This window comes from Nymphaea colorata, chromosome 5, assembly GCF_008831285.2.
Source record: "Nymphaea colorata isolate Beijing-Zhang1983 chromosome 5, ASM883128v2, whole genome shotgun sequence".
NCBI classification, from domain to species: Eukaryota; Viridiplantae; Streptophyta; class Magnoliopsida; order Nymphaeales; family Nymphaeaceae; genus Nymphaea; species Nymphaea colorata.
The window spans coordinates 20,440,802-20,464,926 of NC_045142.1; the positions used below are offsets into that span (position 1 = coordinate 20,440,802).

Below are 24,125 nucleotides of genomic sequence, written 5' to 3' on the forward strand. Positions count from 1 at the left end.
ATATGACGTGCTGGGTTGGGTTGCACACTCTAACCAGACCCGACCCGGAACAAAAGAAATTATTTAAGCAAAAACACCCAAAACTGTTAACGACAATTAAAAAAACTGAAATAAAACGGAAATAACTTGCGCCTAACAATTTCCCCTCCTTCAGCACCACCTTGCCCTCAAGGTGCAAAATCTGGAAAGCGATTAATAATGTCTTCAGCCTTTTCCCATGTCGCTACGCCCTCCTCAGTATTGTTCCACTCTATTAACCACTCAACCGATTTCGAGCCCTTTTGATTGATCATGCGCGTGCCAAGTCGACGGGAAGGGACAGCCTTGGTTTGATCTTCGTTGATGGGCCCTTCGATTATGTCTTCTTCAGTCGGTGGTTGGGGGCACGTCTTAAGCTTTGAGACGTGAAAAACGGGATGCATATTACTTCCAGCGGGCAGTAGCAATTCGTAAGCAAGAGGACCAATGCGCCTGATGATGCGAAATGGGCCAACATAACGGGGGGCGAGTTTGTTGTACCCTCGTGGTTGACGATACCCTGCTGCGTGGGTCGGCCTGCGTAGGTACACTCATTCGTCAACGTTGTACTGTTGGTCCCGGTGTCTGCGGTTGTATTGGATCACCATTCGGTTGCGCGTGAGGTGTGTTTTCAGATCTCCCAGAATAGCGTCCCAGCAGCAGAGTTGAGTGTCCACTGATTCTTCTCTCGCTGTGTTAGGCTGGTATCGACGTATAGTGGGAGGGGGATGCCCATACACGCCTCAAATGGTGTGACACCGGTCGATGAATGCCAACTGGTGTTGTATGAGAATTCAGCCCATGACAGACATTCTGCCCATAGGCGTGGACGTTGCCCTGCAAAACAGCGTAAGTAAGTCTCGAGGCACCTGTTTACAACCTCTATCTGACTGTCGGTTTGTGGATGGTAAGCTGTGCTCAGTTGTAACTTCGTGCCCTGTAACTGAAAATATTCCCTCGAGAAGGAGCTGATAAAGATGGGATCTCTATCGCTGGTTATCGACCTGGGCATGCCATGTAGCTTCCCAATGTGATCTTGGAAAGCACGAGCGACGGTCTTGGCAGAATATGGATGCGATAAGGGTACAAAATGTGCATATTTCGACAGGCGGTCCACCACTACCAAGATAACAGACATTCCCCGGGATGATGGCAGACCTTCTATGAAGTCCAACGATATGTCTTCCCATATAAGCTCTGGCGTGGGAAGCGGAAGAAGCAGTCCAGCTGGTTTCATCGTTTCATGTTTGTTCTTTTGGCATATGTCGCATCCCTTTACAAAATCGGTGATGGCTCTTTTCATTCCTGGCCAATAAAAGGTAGGTCGTAGTCGACGATAAGTACCCTCCACGCCTTCATGACCGGCCGCTTGCTCATTATGATAATGTTGTATAAGGGTTTGCAGCAAGGTGGACTCGGGCGGAATGAAGATGCGTCCGCTGTGATATAGGTATGGTGATTTCCACTCGTACCCATACACTCTAAGGGGATTCTTCTCCAGCTCATCTCTAATCTTCTTTACCGAGGTGGCTCTTTCTTGCGCTTGTCGAATCTCATCCCATAGGTGGGCCTGCACTTGTGAAATGGCAAATAAACTACTAACCTGCTGGTCGTGTGAGCGGGACAGCCTATCCGCTGCTGCGTTTTTTTTTCCTTTGTGATAGCAGATCTTGAAGTCAAAGCTCATCAATTTCAGCATCCATTTTTGGATTGATGAAGATAGGGTGGACTGCTTCAGGCAATGTTTGAGACTACAGTGGTCGGTTAAGACAAGAAACTGTTGCCCCAAGAAATAGTGCTTCCATTTGAGTACGGCAAGGACTATGGCGATCACCTCTCATTCGTAAGCAGATTTACTCGCAAACGCCGAACCCATTGCTCGATTGAAATAAGCGATGGGATGTCGCTCTTGGCTTAGCACCGCACCCACGCCCGAATCGGATGCATCTGACTCGACTGTAAACGGAAGTTGAAAATTAGGCATCTGCAAAACCGGGGTTGTAGTCACTGCCTCTTTGAGTTGTTGGAATGCTTGCTCTTGCCTGTACACTCCACGCAAATCGGCCCTTCTTAGTTAGTGCCGTGAGTGGTGCTGCGATAAGGCCGTAGTTTCTGACAAACTTACGGTAGTAGCCCATGAGTCCAAGGAACGCGCGCAACTCGCGCACGGTTCTAGGTGTACCCCAACCTTGCACCGCCTGGATTTTTTCTTGTTCCATGCTCACCTTCCTGCAGCTGATCACATGTCCTAGATAAGAGATCTGGGACGTGCCAAAAACAAATTTGGAGAGTTTGGCGTGTAACTTATGCTGCTTCAAGGCTATTAGCACTGTTCGTAAGTGGTCAAGATGTTCTCGCTCTCCCTTGCTGTAAATCAAAATGTCATAAAAAAAAACAATACGAACCTTCGTAAGAAAGGACGAAACACATCGTTCATCAGCGATTGAAAGGTGGAAGGCGCGTTCGTCAGCCCAAAGGGCATGACCATGAACTCGTAGTGCCCGTCGTGCGTGTGAAAGGCGGTCTTAGGAATGTCGTCCTTCACCACACTGATTTGATGACACCCGGAGCGTAGATCGAATTTCGAGAAGACGCACGCCTCATTCAGCTCATCGAGTAAGTCTTCCACAATGGGAATCGGGTACCTGTCCTTGATGGTGATGGCGTTCAATGCACGATAATCCACGCAGAAGCGCCAACTCCCGTCCTTCTTTTGACAAGCAAAGCAGGCGAAGCAAAGGGGCTACGGCTAGGCTGAATTACACCTGCTTCCAACATCTCTGGTACAAGTTCTTCGAGGGTTTCTCGTTGTAGCAGTAGGGTCTAGATTTGATAGGTTTGGCCCCCGACTGTAATTCGATGCATTGTTCATATCCTCTTTCCGGTGGTAGCGCCTTAGGCGTGCTAAAAACTGCCCAAACTCCTGTAGCATTTCCTGTAGTGTGCTCTTAAACACTTCGGAGCCGAATCGGACATCTTTTTCTTCCTTTTGTGCCTGCACGTGAATGGTTAGTAGGAGAAAAGAAGTGGATGGTCCCTTCATCAAGCAGACAGTTGGTTCTTCCAAGCACGGTCGTCTAGGGCTTGCCTCCAATGTAATTCTTTCGTTCGCGGGCCCTTTAATCTGCATTTTCATGCCCTTGAAATCCCATACCACTTCTCCCAATTCGTGCAACCACTGGATGCCTAAGACCAGGTCAGCTCCCGCCATGGCTAAAATGTAAAACTGTACAGGGAAGTGAAAACCTTGGATCTCTAACCTTTCTATCTGGCACTTACCCCTGCACCTCAGGGTACTCCTACTATCACGTCAAATGAGGGTTGCACCTCCATATGGCAGCCCAGGGCTCGGGCAGATTTCTCACAAATGAAATTGTGAGTCGATCCCGTGTTGATTAGCACGCTGACTTGCCGGGCTCGTAACTTGCCTTCCACATGCATGAGATGGGGAACCTCATTTCCAGCCAACGCGTGCAGCGAAATTTCGGGTACCGTCTGGTTTTCCACCTCTTCCGGTTCCATAGGCATGGGCGGAATCGCCTCAGCCTCGAGTGGTTCGTCGCTCTCCTTGACTAGATACATGTGTAGGCGTCTGCAGTTATGCCCTGGAACGTACGACTGATCGCAGTGAAAACATTGGTTCAGCCGTCTCTTCTCCTTGATTTGTTCGGGTGTCAACACCGTACCCGATTGTTTAATGCTCGACAACTCTACATTGTAGTCGAGATACGCCAACGGCCCAAAGCGCACCGTGAGCTCTTTCACCAATGTCGTCCAGTCTGGTCTCCCTTGCTGCGACACCAATTAACGGAACCAATGCACCGCCGCCCCTTCAAAATAAACCGTCGCGTGACGCACTCTTTCGTCACCGACGATTCCCTGGCAATCGAAATATTGTTCGGCGTGGAACACCCAACTGATCGGATCGTCACCCGAAAACCGCGGAAAATCCATCTTCGCTGGGCGCCAGGCTATGCCCCCGTTCCTTGGCGAACCCTGTCCCATGCGCTCGTCCGACTGGATCTGATCTGAATCAAGCGATTGTTGCCGGGAACCTTGTCACAGGCTTTCTCGCAAGAGTGCCAACATCGCCTGCTGCTCCACCAACATGGCCTCCAATCCTGTGTCCCCCGTGCTCAGGTGTTGATCCATCCCATGCATCTGCCCTTCCACACTGCCGATCACCGTATCCACTTGATTTCGGTGTTGTTCCACCGCTGCCATGGCGTCGCGCGCGGTGACTCGAATTCTCTTCAGCTGCTTATTATGTTATTTTGAATGTCTGATTTCTTATTTTGGAATGTGTTGTTCATACTTCATATGCATGAATGTTTCTTTAAATACATTTTTCTTGATTTTTTCTGATTTTGCTTGTTTTTTTATTTTTTTTTTATTTTTTCTATTTTTATGAATTTTTAATATTTTAAAAAATTAAAAAATTAATTTTACAATACGTTACGATACGGAATATAGGTCGGCCCGACCGATACGCGATACGCTACGCCTTTGATAACATTGGGAGAAACATTAAGCCATATCAAGCGTGTCAAGAAACATTAAGCCATATACAGTGCCGAAGAGAGGCAGAGCGAGAGGAAGAGCAAAAGACAGAGAGAAGGATAATTGCAGACACAAAAAACGTAAACGGATGTCATGCACCCATTCTTCCCAAGTGAGCGACAGTAGAAGCAAGCAACATAGAGGGAGAGAGGGAGAGAGAGAGAGAAGAGAGAGTCTTTATTCCATGCCTGAGGAGTGAGGAGAGGTGAAGAAGACGGTGCGCTGCTGAGAAGAGAATCTTGCAGTCGCGATGGAAAAAGGAAGAAGCTGAGAAGAGGACGAAGTCACAAGCTCGCCTGCGAGTACGAAACGAACACCGCCTGCCATTGCCGTCGCCGTTCATCACCTGCCGTCGCCGTTCGCCGCCGTTCACCACCTGCCCTCGTCGGTCTTCGATGAAGCGTCGTGGCTCGTGGGTAAAGAGTGAAGAGGAAGAAGGCAGTCAACGAAACAAAATAGGGTTCGAAGATTTTAACATGAAAATGGTTAAAAACTTTAAAATAATATAAAACGTTAAAATTCAAAATGGACAAATTTGGACTTGATCAAAGTTGACCGAGTCCAAAAATGGTCAAAAATGACCCCCGTTACGTTGACCATACCCGTTGTTGCATTGACCGCACCCGACACCGTACCCATACCGTACCGTGCGGGTACTCCTCGTCGTGTAACTTAACTTATAAAGCAAAGTGCTCAGTGCCTCAACCATTCTGGAGACCCTAAGATATAGCATTCTGGAATAGTAAAACAAAAATGTCAAGTATCCATAGCTGACAAAAAGCAAATCAGGAGATCAGATCTCTATTTCATTTATATGTACTATAACTAGAAAGACAATGGCAGTGGCCAAGAAAACACAGTTGACAACGAATTCATGTTTCATTTTTGCAAGCCAAATTAATGATCATTTTAGCGTCAAAAGCAAACTTCATACTGCAGAGAAGATGTTAACAAACTACAAAAGAAAGAAGACATAATATGAATATTTATGCAAATGACTGTAAACGGTTGACAAAGTATATGATAAGAATATTAGCCTCGAGAAGGTTAACCTAAACTGGTTAGCAAGACTTGAATAAGTTTGCCCTTTTCACTGAAAGTAGAAGAATATTTTGATAATGGCTGACCACAGATGTAGGATAGCACCTAATTTTATACCTCTTCCTGGTATAATATTGTTTCCTGAAGAAGGATGAAATGAGATGTGCATATCAAGTGCAGCAACATAGAGAGGAACAACATTCTACGCTCTCCTTTGCTGCATTTGATGTCGTGCAAGGCATTACAGCTACAAAATCTACTACTTGGGAGATCAAATTCCAAGATGAATTTAGAACACTTTAGCATGTCAAATATGGTATATACAGTACTGCACGATAGTAGAAGCTCAACTCGTTATTTCTTCAGCTTATATTTTCATGCATAATATTCCCTTATGAGGTTATTGCATATTCAGCATCTCGGCTTTTGAGTGCCTATATTCTGTCCCATTCACACTCATATTCTGCCAATTTGCTTGGAGTTTAGTAACTAATAATTTCAGGTTTAGAAAGAAGCATGATTAAGAATGCAATAAGGTCAACGCAGCATGACCATTTCTACTGAGCCCCTTTTACAGTCTTGTATGGAGGCCTAGCCCTTCTGCACTGGTCCTCCAAGGAGTCAACTAGGTTTAAGCACTCTTCAACCTATTTTGTTCATCTAATGCCCAATCACATGCAGTTTATGGTAGCTACATGAAAGTTTCTATATTTAATTGATGCATTTCTTAGTCACTATATAGCTTTGATAAAGTTTACACTCAGTTTATGGTTGAAGACCTACTTTGGACACGTCTAGACCATTGTATAAATGAATGGAATTTTATACGTGCATACATCAGTGTCCAATAAAAGCAGTCTCTATAGATTTGTGGTGAGAGAGAGAGAGAGAGAGACACACACACACACACAAAGTTTGCAGCTCTAGAATGCAAGCAGTGTCTGCACCGAAGTACATGAGAAGGGTTAGAAAATGCAAATGCTTTCTCAAGGTTTCTATATGTGATTCATGATCATTATAGTCAAAGAGATAAAATGTGTGTTTGTCTCCAAAAAAAAGCTATTTCTTGCACAGAAATTCATGAGAAATGTTTCAAAATGCTTTCTCAAGATTCTCATATGTGATTAATGATCATTAAGATCAATCAGGAAACATGTATGTTTCTCTCCAATGAAAGCAGCCTCTTGCACAGAGATTCAGGAAAAGTGCTGAAAAGTGTTACAATATCTGATTACTGATCCTTGTGGCTGACAAGTGAAAATGTGTTTCTAGAGCATATCCTTCCCCTAAGTAGAATGTTCCTAAGAGATGAATAGTATAAAGATCGATTCAAGCTGTTGTACCTGTGCCAAGCTTGTTCATAGCTGAATATTGAGCTTTTGACAAGCTTTACTTCAAGCTCATGGCTCCCCTCTGTGCAGCAGTGACACAATCATAAACAAAACGAACATACTTTCTATAGTTCACAAAGGATTTGCACTAACCTTTCTTTCTCAAAGCAGACGCAAATGATTCTTCTGTTTTAGTGCTTGTGTAAGTCACTGATGGGTTTGGTTTGCTTGGTATTTCACTACAGTAAAATCATTCACAGAAATAAGTTAACTAAACAAATCAAAGAGAATGGGGCAGAAGACTGTGTCAGTAAAGTATGTCTTAATGCATATGTGTACACATTTACAAGATTAGAGGAATGTGGCACATGACTTATGCCGCATGAAAAATAGCAGTACATGGGCATCTAAAGAGAAGCAAGCATATTGGACATATCCAAGTATGGAAAACTCAGTGAAGATATTGATGTTAAAGTCAACAGCAAGTAACAAGATTAATTAATGGAAAGTCGTCCATTTCCATCCTACCATACCTCCAACACTTGAAGCTGGTTGATGCCTACATCATGATATGCAATCCCCACTCTGTTTTGATAAAAACCCTATCTCAACTTAAAAAAATTTAAAAAAAAAATCAATAAATTTTAATTTATGTGCATTGGATGGCCATGGTCACTAAAATTACAATATTTGCTCCCATCCAGTGCCACAGTCTTAATAAAAGATCAAGGCTTAATTCTGTGATATTTCATAGTAAACATGCTGCTATAAAAGTTCAAAGCCATAAAACATGACAGGGAGCCTAGCTGGATGATTACCGGTGCCCTTGCATGATACATGTCATGTAGACCTGGTCCAATGACAATTAGCCAGTGAGTCAACAAAAGAGCCGATACATCATAGTAAACAATCGGTTTGTAACATAGCAAGATAACTTCAGGAGGCTGAGTTGAAACAGTGTCCGGAATGTGATATCAAGAATGAAGCTGAATAGAAACTTATTTTATGAGAACATATTTTAGATCAGACACTCTCCGACGCTTATATTGATATTCTAACAATATAATTAGCTCGATGAGTGTAACAAGACGAGTACATGGAGAAAATGCTTTTACATAGAGCAAATGCCATTAGATAAAGGGAGGTTCGGTTGGACTTGTTTCCTTTTTTCTTATAATCCTCCATAAAATGATTCTGTTGAAACCAGAGTATGTTACAACAGAGCATTTCACCCACACTAACAGAGCAGCAAAGCAAAAGAAACAGAAAAAAAAGGCAGCAGAGGTAAACTTCTAAATTTCTCTTCTCGTTACAACTCGAAACAAACATACTCTGCATACACCGTACGAAAAATGACACAGTATCACAGACATAATTCCATAACACAACTACCTCATACCGACGACTCTCGCACAAGAGAGGAACTGGCGCAAACGTTTTCCCCAATTTTAGCTTATCAGAAGGAGAAAAACTAACAGCCACTAAAACGGAGAAGAAACTACATCTTGGAAAATATCCAGCACATCTTTACACACGATTCTGAAATACCTTCCATTAGCAGCACATTCCCCGAAACCAATTTTAACTGCAACGACCTACAAGATTCATGGATCAATAACTTAAAACATTTTCCCAGCCCATTTTCTCTCTTTGTCTAAGAAAACCGAACTCCGCATCTCGTAGCAAATACGTTAAGGAAACATCTGGCCACTCTATGAGAAAATGACCTTGTTCTTCGCCTTTTTTATCATCTTCTGTAAAGTCAATTGTCAATCAAGAACGGATAACAGGTTCTCTAACGATCTTCTTTCCTTATCCAAGAATTGGAGACTCGTATAGCAGGAATGATCAAAGAAAGGAAGATCGCGGTCAACCTATGCGAAGATATTATGATTCTTTGTTTTCTTGAACGGAAACTCGGATCAGCGGACGAGAAAACGATCTGGTTCTTCGCTTTCTTGATCTTTAGCAAAATGATTCGTGGATCGAGGATAAATAGAAATTTCGGAAGGTTACTTATCTACAAAGCGGAAGCGATTTCCATGTCTTCAAAAGAATAAACATAGTAAAAGCAAAATTCGGCTCAAGCAAGGAGCAGATGTTCTGGTTCTATGATTTTTCCGATCTATGATTTTCGCACAGAACTTCGACAAATTGGGCGAGGATCAACAAAACACCTGAGATTCGAACTCCTCTCGTCGACTCCTTCTGAAGGACCGTTCATTCCCTTCTCCGATTCTCCCTCTCCTCTGCCACTTCCTAAAATTGATTTCGAAATGGTCGCCTTCTTTTTTACGGTCCTTCCCGTGTCACAATGTATACCACTTCCCCCTTGATCAAATGGATCAAGTCAGGTCCAGTTTATAGTTCACAATCATCCAAACCCAGATTTTTTAATAAACAGCATATCCTTCCGAGTCCGAAGTAGGTCAAACAATACACATTAACATTAGAATGGGCTAACCATCTGGGCTCCAAAATAAACGTTATCATTTCTCATATACAACAGACATAATTAAGACTAATTGAGTTCCAGCTCCATGTACTTTTCTTTTGGACAGTAAAATGATGGAAAGAGTGAGATTATCACGCCTAGCTAAGTTCACTTTTGACATTTTAATGGAGTCATTGCTGGTATAAAACACTATCCGTCTCCAAAGAAATCATATTTTCAGATGTGTCAGTTTGAATCTCTTGTCTTCTATATCTCATGTTACATATTCTTCGGTGTTGTTCAATTCACATAATTATTTTTTTCAAATTAGAGGAAAAATCCTATGCATTGGTTGACAACTGTACAGGCAAGTGAACTTTCACCCGTTCACCTCACGACAAATCAAATGCCCTGAAATTTCACCTGAAAAATTCGTACGATCGGGTGAAATTTCACACGGAAAAACGTCAGACCTATTGAGGTCGGACTTTTTGCGGAGACAAAATTGAGAGCCCTAACAGTTCTCAATTTTTCCCCTCTTTCTCCCATCGACGCCCTTCTTCCCCTCTATCACTACGTCTCCTCCTCCCTCGCACTTGATTGTTCCTCTCCTCTCTTGCTGCACAGGTCCTCTCCTCTCTCCTCTCTCGCTGCATCTCCTCCTCTTTCACTGCGTCTCCCTCTGTCACTGCGTCTCCTTCTCTCTCGCTCTCTTGTTCCTCACCTTTGCTGCTGCACAGGTCTCTCCTCTCGTCTCCTCCTCTCGCTGCGTCTCCTCCTCTATCGCTGCGTCTCCTCCTCTCTTGCTCTCTTGTTCGTTACCTCTCTCGCTGCACAGGTCTCTCCTGTCAAACCCAACGTCGCCTGCTTGCAGCCCCAGGTGAGCCCTATGCGTCTCTTTGTCGCTCTCTCACACGCTTGTTTTGTGAAAATTCATCTTTCCTTTTTTCTGCTTTTCATACGCAGGCCTTCAATACCAACAAGAGATTTGGTCATATCCCTCTTGGCTGCTCCTTTATTCAAGTATGCCTCTCACAACAGGAAATTTACCCTCCTCTTGCTTTTAATTTATGTTTCCTTTCCGTATGATGGTTTTTTTTTATCTAAGTACAGATTGTTTGGCTTCAAGTTACTCGTGTTTTCCGTCTCTCTTTGTCTCTGTAGCTATGTTTTTGATGGTTCACTATTGTCAAAAGGCGCCCACTCCAAAGTAGCTAATAAACCTGAATTTCCCTGCATCCCTGTACTTCTTGACATATGATTTTGCATGATCTCAAATTTTCTGTTGCAGAACAAGAGACTGATTATCATTTTACTTCATTCTGTATATGAAATTGTGAATTTGGATATCATCATTGTGGTTCTGAGTCATCCAATAAGATTTGAGGCTCTGTTAGCTGTTACTGTCATTTGGGTTCTAGTTGTCTAGGTTTGGTTAAACGAGGAACCAATTTTTTTTGTTCTTGTGGTGGCAAGCCTTTGAGTATGTTACAAGTTGCAACTCTCTGACTTAAGTAAAATTTATACTTGCTGGAAATGTTTCTCCTATCAGATCATGTTGCTCTAGATCCCAAAGAAAACGGGAAGAAAACAAAAGGAATGTAAGTCTTCCCTTTGATTCATCTGGAATTTAGTTTTGCTCATAACATTCCTATGAGGCTTTCTCCAGAACGAAGTTTAAACTCTCACAAATTGACCTTGATTTCCCTTTTTTCCCATTTAATAGACAGTTTATCAAATTGTGGAGCATCATGCATTTTGAGATCATCTCTTCTGGTGTCCCCACAAGGATTGCTGCTGAGCTTCATTATGGCCTTTGCTTGTTTCTCTTTCTAATTTGGAAATCCAGTTATCCGTGTATAGCCCATCAATGTGATCTTGATTCATAGGATGGATATCTTATGAACCTGTGAGCTTCCTTGTGTAGCTGTTCAATGGATTGCTCGAGGACTGTAGATCGATGCTGACTCCATCAATCCCACACTCCAATTAGAAGCTGTGGTTGTCTTTTAGGGGGACAAGTTTGTTTCCAGTTTGATTACCAATTGATTGCAGAGATTTTTGTAAAACCAAACTCTGAGAAGTGATGCCTTTTTAAAGGAAAAAGAAAAACACTAATTACATAACTGGTATTCATAGAACAACACGTTAGCAATGTTATCTGATTGTATACATTTCACAAATGTTAAGAACCGTCCAAATATGAGCATGCAAGATTACCAACACATTTCAAGAACTGATGCTTAAATTTCATGGGATTGTTGTTGATTTCATGTTATGTTGAAAAGTATTGATTACGAGTCTCAGTCAATTGATGGAATGCCCTTTGATAGTTACAGAGGTTAGCAAATTCTGGTCTTTGACTCTGCCATTTAGGGATCTCAACAGATCCGATATCCGACCGAAACATTTAAAAAAATCAGATATGATAGAACATCCCAATAAAAAATCAGATTGGATATGAATTTAAAAGATGATATCTAATCGAATTTGGATTTGGTTTTAAATAATTATCTGTTTGGATAACACTTTTCTTAATATGATATTCGAATCAGAATCCGAAGTCGCCCATCGGTCTTAATCCTATGGAATCCGAATCAGAAACTATAAATTCAAATCCAACGTCTTTTGAAATTATGGGTTGATGGGTTTTGAACCTGGAACTTAACACGTTTTGGGCTGTTTTGGCAAAAGCTGTAAACAAGGGAACCAACTTAAACTATTGACAATACAATAACATAAAATCTATACAAAGAATTAAACTTTTAAGATTTATCATTCTTCCATAAACCACCCTCTTTGACCCACGTCAATTATCACCCAGTAGCTGGAAAATGAAGGTTCATAGCCATATTTTCTTTCACGTGGACCCTAACCCATAATAAATTTGAATCTTATTTTAAGTATATAAGGCCGAATAAATTATGACATTTGTTAAGTAAATTTCAACTTAAAATGAAGAAATAAGGTCATATAAATATAATAGTAAAAAAACTTAATGAAAATAAAAGACTAGTATTTTCGAAACAAAAATAGTGTAGGATTAATATATTAAAAAGTTGAACTTGGTTTATAAGAATAATGATCCATGATTACTATTTGAGGCTATAATTTTTTTTAATATGTATTTCTTGTAATTTAGACTCAAAATACATGCTTGAGACAATTTCTTTTGTTATCCAAACAAAATTTTAAATTAAAACAGAAAAACATACTTTCAAAAGATAAATTAACGCAATCAATTAAACAAAAATTCCTTTATTGAAGTGTTTTTTTAACTAACATTGAAATATATACATTTAAAATCAATTTTTTTTAAAATAATAAAAAATTATTTATTGAATTAACAAAATGATTGGATCAAAACAAACATGGATCTACATGGTTACATGTGAAAATCCAATATCTTTATTGGACTTGCTACCAAATGAATTAGATGCTTAAAAAACAAAATTCAGACCAAAATTTAATCTACTATTTCTTATTTGATCTAGATTGGTAGTCCTTAAATGAATCTGGTCATCAGTCAATGGGATTCAGCCATTCAGATCTTATCTACCGAAACTTATTCGATTTCATTTGATTGGTGCAATTCAATTTGAGTTCTAATCCACTCTCGAGTAAAAAAGCCATGTTCAATTCTAGAGCCAATCTTAATGCTCTATGCCAAGTCCTAAGTATGAATCAAGGTTTTCGATGGATGCATGTATGAGTCTAAACATTACAGAGATAAATGACAATATGATGCGTAATGCTTCATCAGATCTCAGGTAGTAACTCAATAAGGCTCATAATTGAACCTAAACCACGTGGCCAAGCTGGACCAAACAATCTAGAATCGAAAATTATAAATTCCTAAATTCATAATCAAAATATTCGACCTAACCATTATAGCGAACATATTTAGGTGATGAGAAGATGTTTATTTTCCAGATTTGATTTAGATTTCAAAAATGAATATGTTGACATTGCAATTCTATTGAGCGACACCAAATAGATGCAAGTTAATGAGCGGCTTATTGAAAAAAAAATGTTTATTTCTTATTGTTGAAGAAAAGGTCAACAGCCATAGCATATAAAGCAATGAAGTGGGATATGGAAACCTAAACAAATTAAAGTCTATTTAAACTGTATGGCTTTTCAACTTCCTGCTTCCTTTTTTAGGGTTTTTCTATGGTATCATAACCTTTTTAAAAATATACTCCGTAGAAAGGCTGCGGGAATTTTCCCAGAATATTATTGACAAGAAATAGTTATATACGGTGACAAAAATGGGAGCCTTTAAGGCTGTCTTTCTCTGGGTATAAACTATTGTCACAAAAAATGCCGTTTTTTAAAAAAAACGCGTATTTAACGCCAAAAACAGTTCTACCGTATAATACCCGTGCTATTCCCGTTTTTTTTAAAAAAACGTCAAAAAACAAAAAACGCGTATAATACCCGTTTAATACCCGTATTATACGTTATTTTCCTGTTTTTTGCCGTTATTTTCCCGTTTTTTGCCTTTTTTTATTAATTATTATTTTTTATAATTTTTAAGATGTATTAAATGTTTAATTTTAAAAAAAAATTTGCCGAACTTTTCCGTTTTATTCCCGATATATAAAACTTTATCGTATTATTCTTGTTGTGACAATGGACTATAAACACAGAAAGTGCTCCTGACCCTATCCGTGACCTTTCCATTCAGAAAAAGATCTCTATCATTAGATAGAGTAAGTAGATGAATAACTTCAGCAGCTGGAGGGAGCTCCCAAGTGCACACATTCGGTTGAGGCCAGTCTGCTGTAGAATGAAAACAAAAGGTCTAAATCCATTAATACACCATCAAGATGATTCATCCACTTGACATGATTGCACTGAACAAGAATTCTCCATTATCGAAGAATTTCTGCATACATCGGTAGAGGGCCAATTAAGGCAGCTTCTACCTAGCTACCCATAGATTGGGGTACCATCTTTATATCTAACAGTGCTGGCGAATCCAGTGGAACTATGCACACAGGTGACAACCATATGGATGCATAGAGTCCGGCCAAAACCAACATCCAGGAATAACCCCATGTTGGAGCCGGTCCAGCAAAACCCCGTTTATCTTTACTCAGCCAGCCGCTTCCAAGACAGAAATGTTCCTGACAAGTTGACTCCTTAGAATCCAGAAAGGCCTCTCGAGTCTCTTCCTTCATGCTTCGCACAAATAAGCCGCACAAGAAGGTGGTAGCAGTTCTTCCAACATTTCAATAACCATTTCGCTCTAAACCTGCGCTGGTGCCACTACCACGAACTCGAGGGACCCCTAAACTTCCCAGTAGTATAGTCCATAATCCTGCGATAAATGTTGCCCATGAAGAAGAGATGCTTCTTGTCCTCGATAGCATTTAGGCAGAGACAGCCAAATTGAGGCCCAATCTTTGAGCCCTGCAATCAAGAGGCAGCTTTCCCTCGCATCCCGTATAAAGAGCCCAGCTAGCTCTTGGCAGATCAGAAGCCGGCCAAATACGCTCCCGCCATTTATCAGCTACCGCATTGGCCCTTATACCTTCGAATAATGCTCTTACGGTCCACAGTCCAGACCCGAATATCCCCCACTTGGTGATCAAGGGTCAGAAGAGTAACATTCATGCTCAAATGGCTACAAAAATGTTGAATCCACTCCATCTCCGAAAAGCATGTCATAGATTGAGATGGATTTGGTGGCTTCAATGAGTGGGTATTTCTCACCAGGAATCAGACCTAAGAGCCAGAGGGGGGAAACCATGGCACGCATCAAGCCAGAACTTCACATGCATACCATTGTGAACTTCTCATTTGATAAGAGATCTGATGCTTTTCCATGCTGCAAAAGTGTGACGCCACGTAGGGGAATGGTTGTTGAAAATTGATCCAGCACAACATTCACCCCAAAATGAAGTTGGCACAAGCTCGTTCAATCTTACGCAACACTGAGGGCGCGATCCAAAAGATAAGCCCCCAGTATTGGGGAATAGGGCTAAGGACGTAATCAGACCAAAATGACATGCCAGCATGAGATAACATCTTTTGCCTCCAACATGATAAACGTTTCCCCACTTTAACAAGCAAAGGGGAGCAGATGCTTTCAAGGAGATCACCAGTGAGCAACGGCATGCCCAGGTAGGTAAAATGCTGCATCTGGTAGGACCAACCAAAGGTGGTTGTCATAGCATGGATTCTTGAAGATGAAAGATTAAACCCAGTGAAATTGATGATCGAACCTGAGCAGTTCTGAAAGTTAGCGAGACAGCATTGCAAATTCCTTATACTTCGCTTGTTAATAAACACAAAAAGCAAAATAATATAGTAGCCCTTCCTGTTTCTCTTCTTCTCCTTCGTCGTCTACACTGATTCTATTCGTTTCCTCTTGCTGCAGCTCATCAACGGGCGTCCTCGAGCAGCTCCTCAGTAGGGCATTTTCCAGCGGCTCCTGGGCGGTGGCTTGCGATGGTGATAGTCAATCTCTCTCTCTCTCTCTTTCTGCTCGTTTTTTCTGCCCCCTGTCTCTCCCTCGGCCAATTTTCAGCACGCATTTCCGGTGGTGGCAGAGGGGTTTTATGATGTTCTTCTTCTTCGTGAACCGACGCAGCATCTCCTACAAGCGTTGCATGTTTTCCCTCTTTTCCTTCCCTCTTTGGCGTCTTCTTTGTCCTCTCTGGTTCAATGGTTTTCTTTGAAGAGGGATGCAGATTTGTTTGAAAGGGGATACCGACCGAATGAGGCATGGTTGGAGAAAAAAAAAAAGTTATTTCCAGCATGGTTAGGATGAAACATGTTTCTTTTGCTTTCAAAGAGGGTCATGAGTAGGTTCGGTCAGCTTTTGGGGGTCTTAAATATAAGTCTGTCCTTTTGTTATTGTGATTCTGAAGGCTTATTGTGCATTACACGCAATCAGTCTTTCAAATTTCTGCAGGTTTACAAAGTATTGCAGAAGGTTTACTGAAAGAACTGAGAATCTGCTGTTAATCTCTCGTTTTCCTTTGGGATTATTTGCAACAAATTTTTAATTTTTACTGGTTCTTACATATCTGCGTCACATGCCAATACTTGGGCCATAATATAACTGCTGCACTAGGCTCTTGTCACTTTATGTGACATCACATCATTCAGTTGTGATAGGTTTAGTGTGTTGATAACATGGGATCCTCTGTATGGCTACTTCAACGAGGGTAAAGGATACTGTGAAAGAATACCTATTGATGAGATTCAAGTGTCAAGAGCTATATTTTTGAGTTTGAACTTTGGATCAGCTTAATATTCTAATGAGCAGTAAGTGTAGATGTTGGTAATCTAGTCAGCAACCCCAATATCTCCACTTCATACACAGGAGAAGGGTTCATCATGAAGAACAATGGGTCCAAAACACTTGAACCCACTGGCTGTTGTGCCATAGAACATGCTCACAGATGTGTTCATGGCCAAAGGGACTATGTCATCAGCCAGTTCTGCAAACAGTGAGCTGAATCTCAAGAGGTAGGTCTCTCTGCATGTGGTGCCCTCTGGGCACACCACCAAGTCCCCTTCCTTCAGCAGCCTGTTCATGGTCTCTGCATCTCTCTCTCTGTTTCTTGTTAGCCTCACTGTTTTGATAGGGGAGAGGATCTCAGAGGTTCTACTCACACTGTAGGTCACTGCTGACAGTGGTTTTTGAAATGCACTGCTGAGGATCACAGGGTCCAGCAGAGTCCTGTGTGAGCAGACATAGAGAACACCCTTTTAGGCGTTTCTGTCTACTCTGTCAAGCCCCTTGACTCTTATCTGCACACCATCCATGGCTGCTATTGCTCTAGCAAACTTCATGGGGAGAGAGATCCGATTACGATTCTGAAGATGTCTAGCGGGAAGGCAAAAGGAATCCATAGAAACGTAGTCAAGGAGGCCAGTGGAGTAGGCAAAAAGGCCAGTCTGCCATCATGGATGACCAGGGGCTTGGGATACTTCTCTCTTGCCATGATTGAAGAAGGCAAGCCATTCTTCTCATCTTGCCTGTACAGTAATAATCAGAGGGCATACTAAATTCAAGTTAGGAAAAGGTAAAAGCCAAATTGGTCAACAATGTATTTCTGAAAACAATGAACTAGAGGCATTTTCATCATCAGTTATCAATGTCTACCTATGTCACCTGAGTGCGGGGTGCGGGTGCCGGCGCGGCACATCTCAAAAAATTTAGGTGCGGCAGTGCGGGAAGAGTATTTTATTATTATTATTATTAATTTATTATTTATTATTATTATTATTATTATCTTCTTTCATGGTTTTACCTTCAAAGTTCAAAATAAAATTTCAAATATAACAAATTTAAAATTAGATAGTCTGAATAGCACTTTCAGTCATAAATGGACAAATGCACATGCACAACACAATTACACAAGTACACATTAATTTACACAACCTGATTCATATACAAAAATCAAAATTAATTCAGTTAGTCTCCACCCAGTAGTTTGAAAGTTTGAAGACCAAGAAAAAAAGCATTCCAATAAATCAAGCTGATGTTAAGTAGCTAAAATCAGTTTCATTATTAGGGAAAACTAAAAGAACATACAAGTTCACCATTTATTTTATATTGTATAATAAATGACAACTAAAAGTAGTTTAAAATTCAGTAACAGGACATCGACAAAATTTTCTAACATATATTGCAAAGTACATTTAGGAGGAGCGAGGAAGACGCATGCGAGAGACACGGGAAGAGGTCGACGCAGGTGGTTGATTTTGTTAAAAATTAAAAAAAACCCAAAAAATTGGACGAAAATAGACCGGCTCGCATTTGACCGCACCTGACTCGGGTCAAACGCGAGTCGGGTGCGAGTCGAAAAAGAACAATTTTAGTCGGGTGCGGTCAGCCGCACCCGACTCTTGTTTGACTGTTTTGGGTGCGCACCGGAGGCGCACCAGCACCCGCACCGCGTCGACGCGGGTGCGAGGCCAAACAGGGCGCACCCTGGTGACTTAGATGTCTACTAGGAATTCTGATTCTTGCCATCTCTGCTGATTTTGTTTTTGAACAATGTATTCCTTCATTGTTAGCAATATGGCTCTGTTCTTCTCTTTTATTCCTTGGACTCCCTATTGGGGATGATGGACCTAACTAGCATTCCTTTGGTCCTGAAAGCCACTAGAGAGAAGGAATGACCACTTGGTAAATGTCACATATGAGTGACAGACATATAGTTATTGGCATGTTGAAGGAATAAATTTTCTCTGCTGTGTCCTTTCACGCCATGAATTTCTATTCTTTTTCTTGATTCAGTCTGAAATTGTAGCCATTAAGTGTTGGGGATAACTGGAAAATACTGACACTGGAGTCGGACGAATGAAAAGTCCTGTTGAAATTTGCCTCCTATTCTTCTGTCCACTTTCCTGAGAGGATGACATACAAAATACATTCTTTGTGTTCGCATTTTCTTCTTGTGAGGAGGACAATGAGGATGCAGAAACCAATCACAAAGCATCCTCTCTAGAGGCTTCTCAGAAAGGACACGGGAAGATGAGAACATCATCTCATGCTCCATCAAAAAGAGAGACTGCTTTTAATTTTTTTATATCATAAAAGAATAGAAATTTGATGTTGCAAAACTGTAGCTTATAAATTGTCCGAGGGTATCCTTTTGAATTTTATTATTCCAGGAATAGTGTGTCGATTGAAGAGAGCATATATGAAATCACATACTATGGAAAGGGAAGAATGCCGGTGTCTACACTGTTTGCTTTTACAGGTTTCTCTCTCTCTCTCTAGGGTGTGATATTTAAGTAAGGTTGTTGCTTCTCATTGTAGGGATTTGGTGAGAAATGCACGCCAAGAGGTCACTGTACATTCGGAGCTAGGCTGCACGATAATTCCTAGCCATGTTTGTGAAGTTGCAGGCTGAACAAGGATGGCCGAACATTGAAATTTATAAAGATTGATCTTTGTAGACAAGGGCATTTCTGTAGAAAGGAGGGCTTCAAATATTGAATAATATACTATTTATAAACTATTACCAGAATCTTAGATGCACCACTTTTGGTTCAACATGGCGAATTGGTTTCAGCTTGCTTGTCTATTTTCTTCATTAATGAAAAACCATGTTGTTTTGGGTCTTATTTTTTGGCTGTTTGAATAGTTGGCACGTAGGTCGCAAGCTAGAGGATATATGTCCTAGTTGTTTGAGCATTGTTAATGTAACAACTGCAGTCCGCTTGACTTTCTTTCATCCTACTTCATGGTAAAACTTCTTATTGTTTCAACTAGTAACTCGTTCTCTCTCTCTCTCTCTCTCTCTCTCTCACACACACACACACACACACACACATGAGAAGTGCAGAATGGTCGGTCAACTCTCATATTTGTGAAGTATTTCTTGAAAAAAAATGCTAGATGTTTTTAGTCTACGATTCACCACCCCATAGAAGTTGCCCTCAAGAAAGTTGCAAACATGTGGTTGTGGTCTATTTGAACATCGAATAGAACCGACAGTTCGAATAAAACATAAACAAACATCAGACATGACATATATAACATGTGGTTGTGGTTATTCGAACATTGGATAGAATAGACAATTCGAATAAAACATAAACAAACACCAAACATGATATATATAATAGACAAAACTAATCATGGAAGATGCAAACAGACAAAACAGACACACACAAACAAACATCGGACAGGAAGAACGTAGTGTTTTGTTCCGAAAATTATCTAACAGTGGACAATGAACATCATTGTCTATGAGGACATGACAGTAGTGTAATGGACAGGACGTCCTGTCTGTCTTGTCTCAATGAACAACAATCAAACGACCTTTGTCTTGTCCCAATAGACAACAATCAAACGACTTTAATGGTTCAAGCTACGGGGGATAATCTCCATTACTAAAATAAAGAGGTACGGGAGAAGGAATCTCCTTGCCGAAACCCTTTGATAGGATCGAACCACTCTACTTCACGTCCATTAATGTGAAGTGCAAAGGAAACAGAGGTGATGCACAAACGAATCCGACTAATCCATCTTTTATGGAATCCCAAATGGTTGAAGGCATGACGAGGAAACCCTAGCTGACTCGATCGTAGGGCTTGTTAAGGTCTCATTTAGCACATGCTGCTATAGCGTTCCTGACGCTGAGGCCCACCACCATCTTATGATCCAATATGAAGCTATCTTGGATTTGCCATCCTGGGAGAAAGGCACTCTAGTTCTTCCCGATGATGTGGTTAAGGATGGGCCGCATTCTAAGAACCATGATGTGGCTAATGAACTTAAGAACACTATTACAGAGGGAAATTTGTCGACTTGGCTCGTCCCCTGCACTTTAGGTGTAAGAGCAAAATGGGTTCTTGATAATCTTGCCATTTTTTTTTTTAAAAAGAATCCTTGATGGCAGCTGAGACATCATCCTTGACAATGGGCCAGAATGAATGAAAAAACTTGTTTGGGAAACCATGGGGCTCAGGAGGCAAATTACTGTCTGTTCCCAACACTACCCACCGAACTTCCTCTATCACAGGGCGATGAAGAGTCATTTTCTGCACTAGAAACCAAAGGGCCTTTCTCAAGCCCTTCCGGAAGCCAGCCAGGTGCAGAGTTGTTGCCTAGAGGCCTTCAAAATAGGAGGTGCAGATTTTAAAAATCCCATTTTCATCTGTGATGCGAGAATCGCCGTTGACAATGGATCTGATTTTGCTTTCTGACGCCTATTGATGGTCATGTGCATGAAAAAATTAGTGTTAGAATCTCCTTTCTGAATTCACCTGACCTGAGATTTCTGACTCCATAATTCTTCTTCCTGCTGCAGGAGGGACCTAAGTTTCACTGTCTACTTATTTTCCTCTAAGACAGACGAAGGATTACCTCTTTCGTCCTCTAAGTGTGCATGAGAGATGGCTCCCATAGTGCGTGCTGGCCCTTATCCTATCAAAATTATAGATGCCGCTCTTACTCCAAGCCTGTGTAGCTCGACGCACCACCTCCATTCATTTGAGAAGGCGGACCATAGCGCACCCATATTTAAACAACTGCCACTTGGATTTAACTAAATCGAAGTAATTGAATTTTGAGACCAAAAGTTATAACGCCGAAAAACTGTCTTACCCGTAGGGGCGGAGCCAGGATTTTCTTTAGGGGCGGGCTGACAGTCCAACCTCTAGATTCGGGTAGGACCAAATTGAATTCAAATTTAAAAAATACATGGTGCAATTAAAAAATTTATTTTTTTCGATGTAATTTCTTTTTTTTCATTAACCAGGGTTGGGCCATGGCCTAGGCGGGCCCTCCCTCCCTCCGCCCCTGCCCGTAGGCCTATCACTTCGGTGGAGGCATGAGATGAGGATGGGGTTGTGATCCGAAGTATATCTGCACAACATTTTGAGTGAATAAGCACATTCCAAATACTTCGACTAGCCACTAGAGAAAAAATAGTGATCAATTTGACTCATCTTACTGAAATAATTTCTCATTTATGTGCCATAATATAACCATTTCGATGGCTAATGGCTTTAATAATGTTTCCTTTTAAGTTTTCTGCTGAAAAAACTGTTAGGATATATAGTCTAGTTCAATGCATTATTTTTCTAAAGAATAATTTACGGTGAGCAGGTTCTCTCATAGCTGTGTTTTTTCTTTCCTTCGTATACCTGATTATTTTTTTTAGAAAAATTAGGTTTTTTATTTGCATCGTTAAATTTTACCAGAATTTAGATATTTCGGATCCACAATAGAGCTATAGATATTCCAGATGAGCTAATTATTGAAAATGGATATCAGATTATTACATTTGGATATGAAATTTGATTTTGGATGTTCAGTATGGATATTAACTCAAATTCAGATTTGGCTTGGATTAGATAAAATTTGTAAAAGGTTAGAGTTGGATCGGATCCGGTTACAAATTTGAAATTCGAGTTCGGATTGGATTTCAGATGTAAACTTGGAAATCAGATTCAGATCGGATTCTCGGATGTAAACTTAAAAATCACATTCGAATATGGTATGTAATATTTTGCATTCGTATTCAAATCTGAACATATAAATATCCGCTAAGTCAGATATTTTACATGATGCATCCGTCCGAATCTGTTCATTTTACTGCCTACCATCTAGAATTGTGTCAATTTTACTTGTGGTTTTGGTATGAAAGTTTAATCTTTTTGGTTTTGGTATGAAAGTTTAATCTTTTCTCTCATTGTAAGATTTCAGATGGCAAGGTCTGACTAACCAAAGTTAACCCTGCTTTTTGGCTGTGTGCAGATATTCTACATTGCTAGCTGGGAAGAGCCATGCCTCTTGTTTGTGAAAGTCATGTCTTCTTCATTGTTTAGTTGGTGATGCACGAAATGTTGGAAAACAGGTTATTTTTTAGGGAGGGCCATAAAACAAACTTTCTGATGACATCATGAAGACATTGAATTTGTGTATTCAATTCTTGAAGTATAATTGAAAGTTAAATACCTGACATGTTTCCATGAACGGGGCAACTAAATTGTCAAAGAATGACAGAGACATTATCCAGCTAGCACGTGAAATCAAGTCACCTACGTTTATTTTCCCTTCCATTTTCCCTACAGACCTGTCACGTACGTTGATGCTATGCTAATGCTCTACTCAAACAAGAGAGGATCAAAGGGTGGAAGGACATGAATCGTGCTTCAAGGATTTGACAGGTGATGAGTCACTCTTTTGGTATTCTGCGAGTTAGGAATTTTGGTTAAAGGGTCATTATATAATCTTAAAAAATTAATTTAGGTTGAATGATATTTTTAACATATTTTATATGATACTTTTTTTTTTCAAAAAATTAATTGGCGGATAGCCCCTCCCCGCTCCCTAGCTCCACCCAACCATGACAATGTTTTTGACATTGGTAATGAGGATGATGTTTGCATCCTAAAATTTTCATTGGTTTTGGAGTGCTCCAGAAAAATGAGGTTTTCTATTGAAAATGAGAGAGAAATGGACTCGCCCGCCGGTACAAGGATCGTTTGTTTCCGGTGCCTTTACCGAGGGTAATCAGTCCAAAGGCTATGTTTATCCTTGATGCATTTCGTTTTGGCTTGAACATATTTTTCATTCTACATGTCATGTAATGTTTGAGAAAAAATGTTAAAAGTTTGATGTTTCAAACTTTTGAAAAGATTCTTGAAGAATTACTTGGGAATGTGAAATATTTTAGGGAAAACTAGAATTGAAAAATCTTTGTAAATATCATTTGGAAAGCTTGGAAAATCATTTGAAGTCATTTTAGTGTTCTCTTAAGATTTTAAGTAGGTTTGAGATTTTGTTCTAATTTGGTTACCACGTAGTTAGAGCTCCATCACATCTTGCTTAAGTTCTTTTAGAAATGTGATTGTGTTCGTAAGTGATATTAAGTGATTGTGAATGTATGAATGCATTGATCCTATATGATTAAAAGAGAAGGAAACATATATGATTAAAAGAGAATAAAACATTTCTACCACAACATTTATCTACAAACATTCCTACCATAACATACATGTAAGATTTTTGTTTTGATAACTATCATATATAAAAGGAAAAGTTTTTGAAAATAGATTGGGGTTGTAAACCGTCAAACATGAATCCAACATTGGGTCAATACTTGATTTGTGGTCTTGATGAAGTCGGCAAATGAAAAATTAAAATCTAAAATGATAAGAAAAAAATATTAAAAGAATGAGAAAAAATGAAAGACTCGATCCCAAGAGAGATATAGGTAAAGAGAGAGAGAAATAGATTTTGAAAATCATAAAATCAA

General features: G+C 40.4%; 2 long non-coding RNA genes and 1 pseudogene across 2 annotated transcripts; 2 read left to right on the top strand and 1 right to left on the bottom strand.

Moving 5' to 3' along the window:
• The first annotated feature begins 10,144 nt into the window (after positions 1-10,144).
• LOC116254933 (uncharacterized) lies at positions 10,145-11,609 on the top strand. Its single transcript, XR_007573482.1, has 2 exons — positions 10,145-10,264; positions 10,351-11,609. It is a non-coding gene; the product is annotated as an uncharacterized LOC116254933 (long non-coding RNA).
• Positions 11,610-15,197: 3,588 nt separating this feature from the next.
• Positions 15,198-19,618, top strand: LOC116254829 (uncharacterized). Its single transcript, XR_004172760.2, has 3 exons — positions 15,198-15,516; positions 15,773-15,846; positions 19,175-19,618. It is a non-coding gene; the product is annotated as an uncharacterized LOC116254829 (long non-coding RNA).
• Positions 16,603-17,571, bottom strand: LOC116254828 (glycerol-3-phosphate acyltransferase 1-like; annotated as a pseudogene).
• Positions 19,619-24,125: the final 4,507 nt, after the last annotated feature.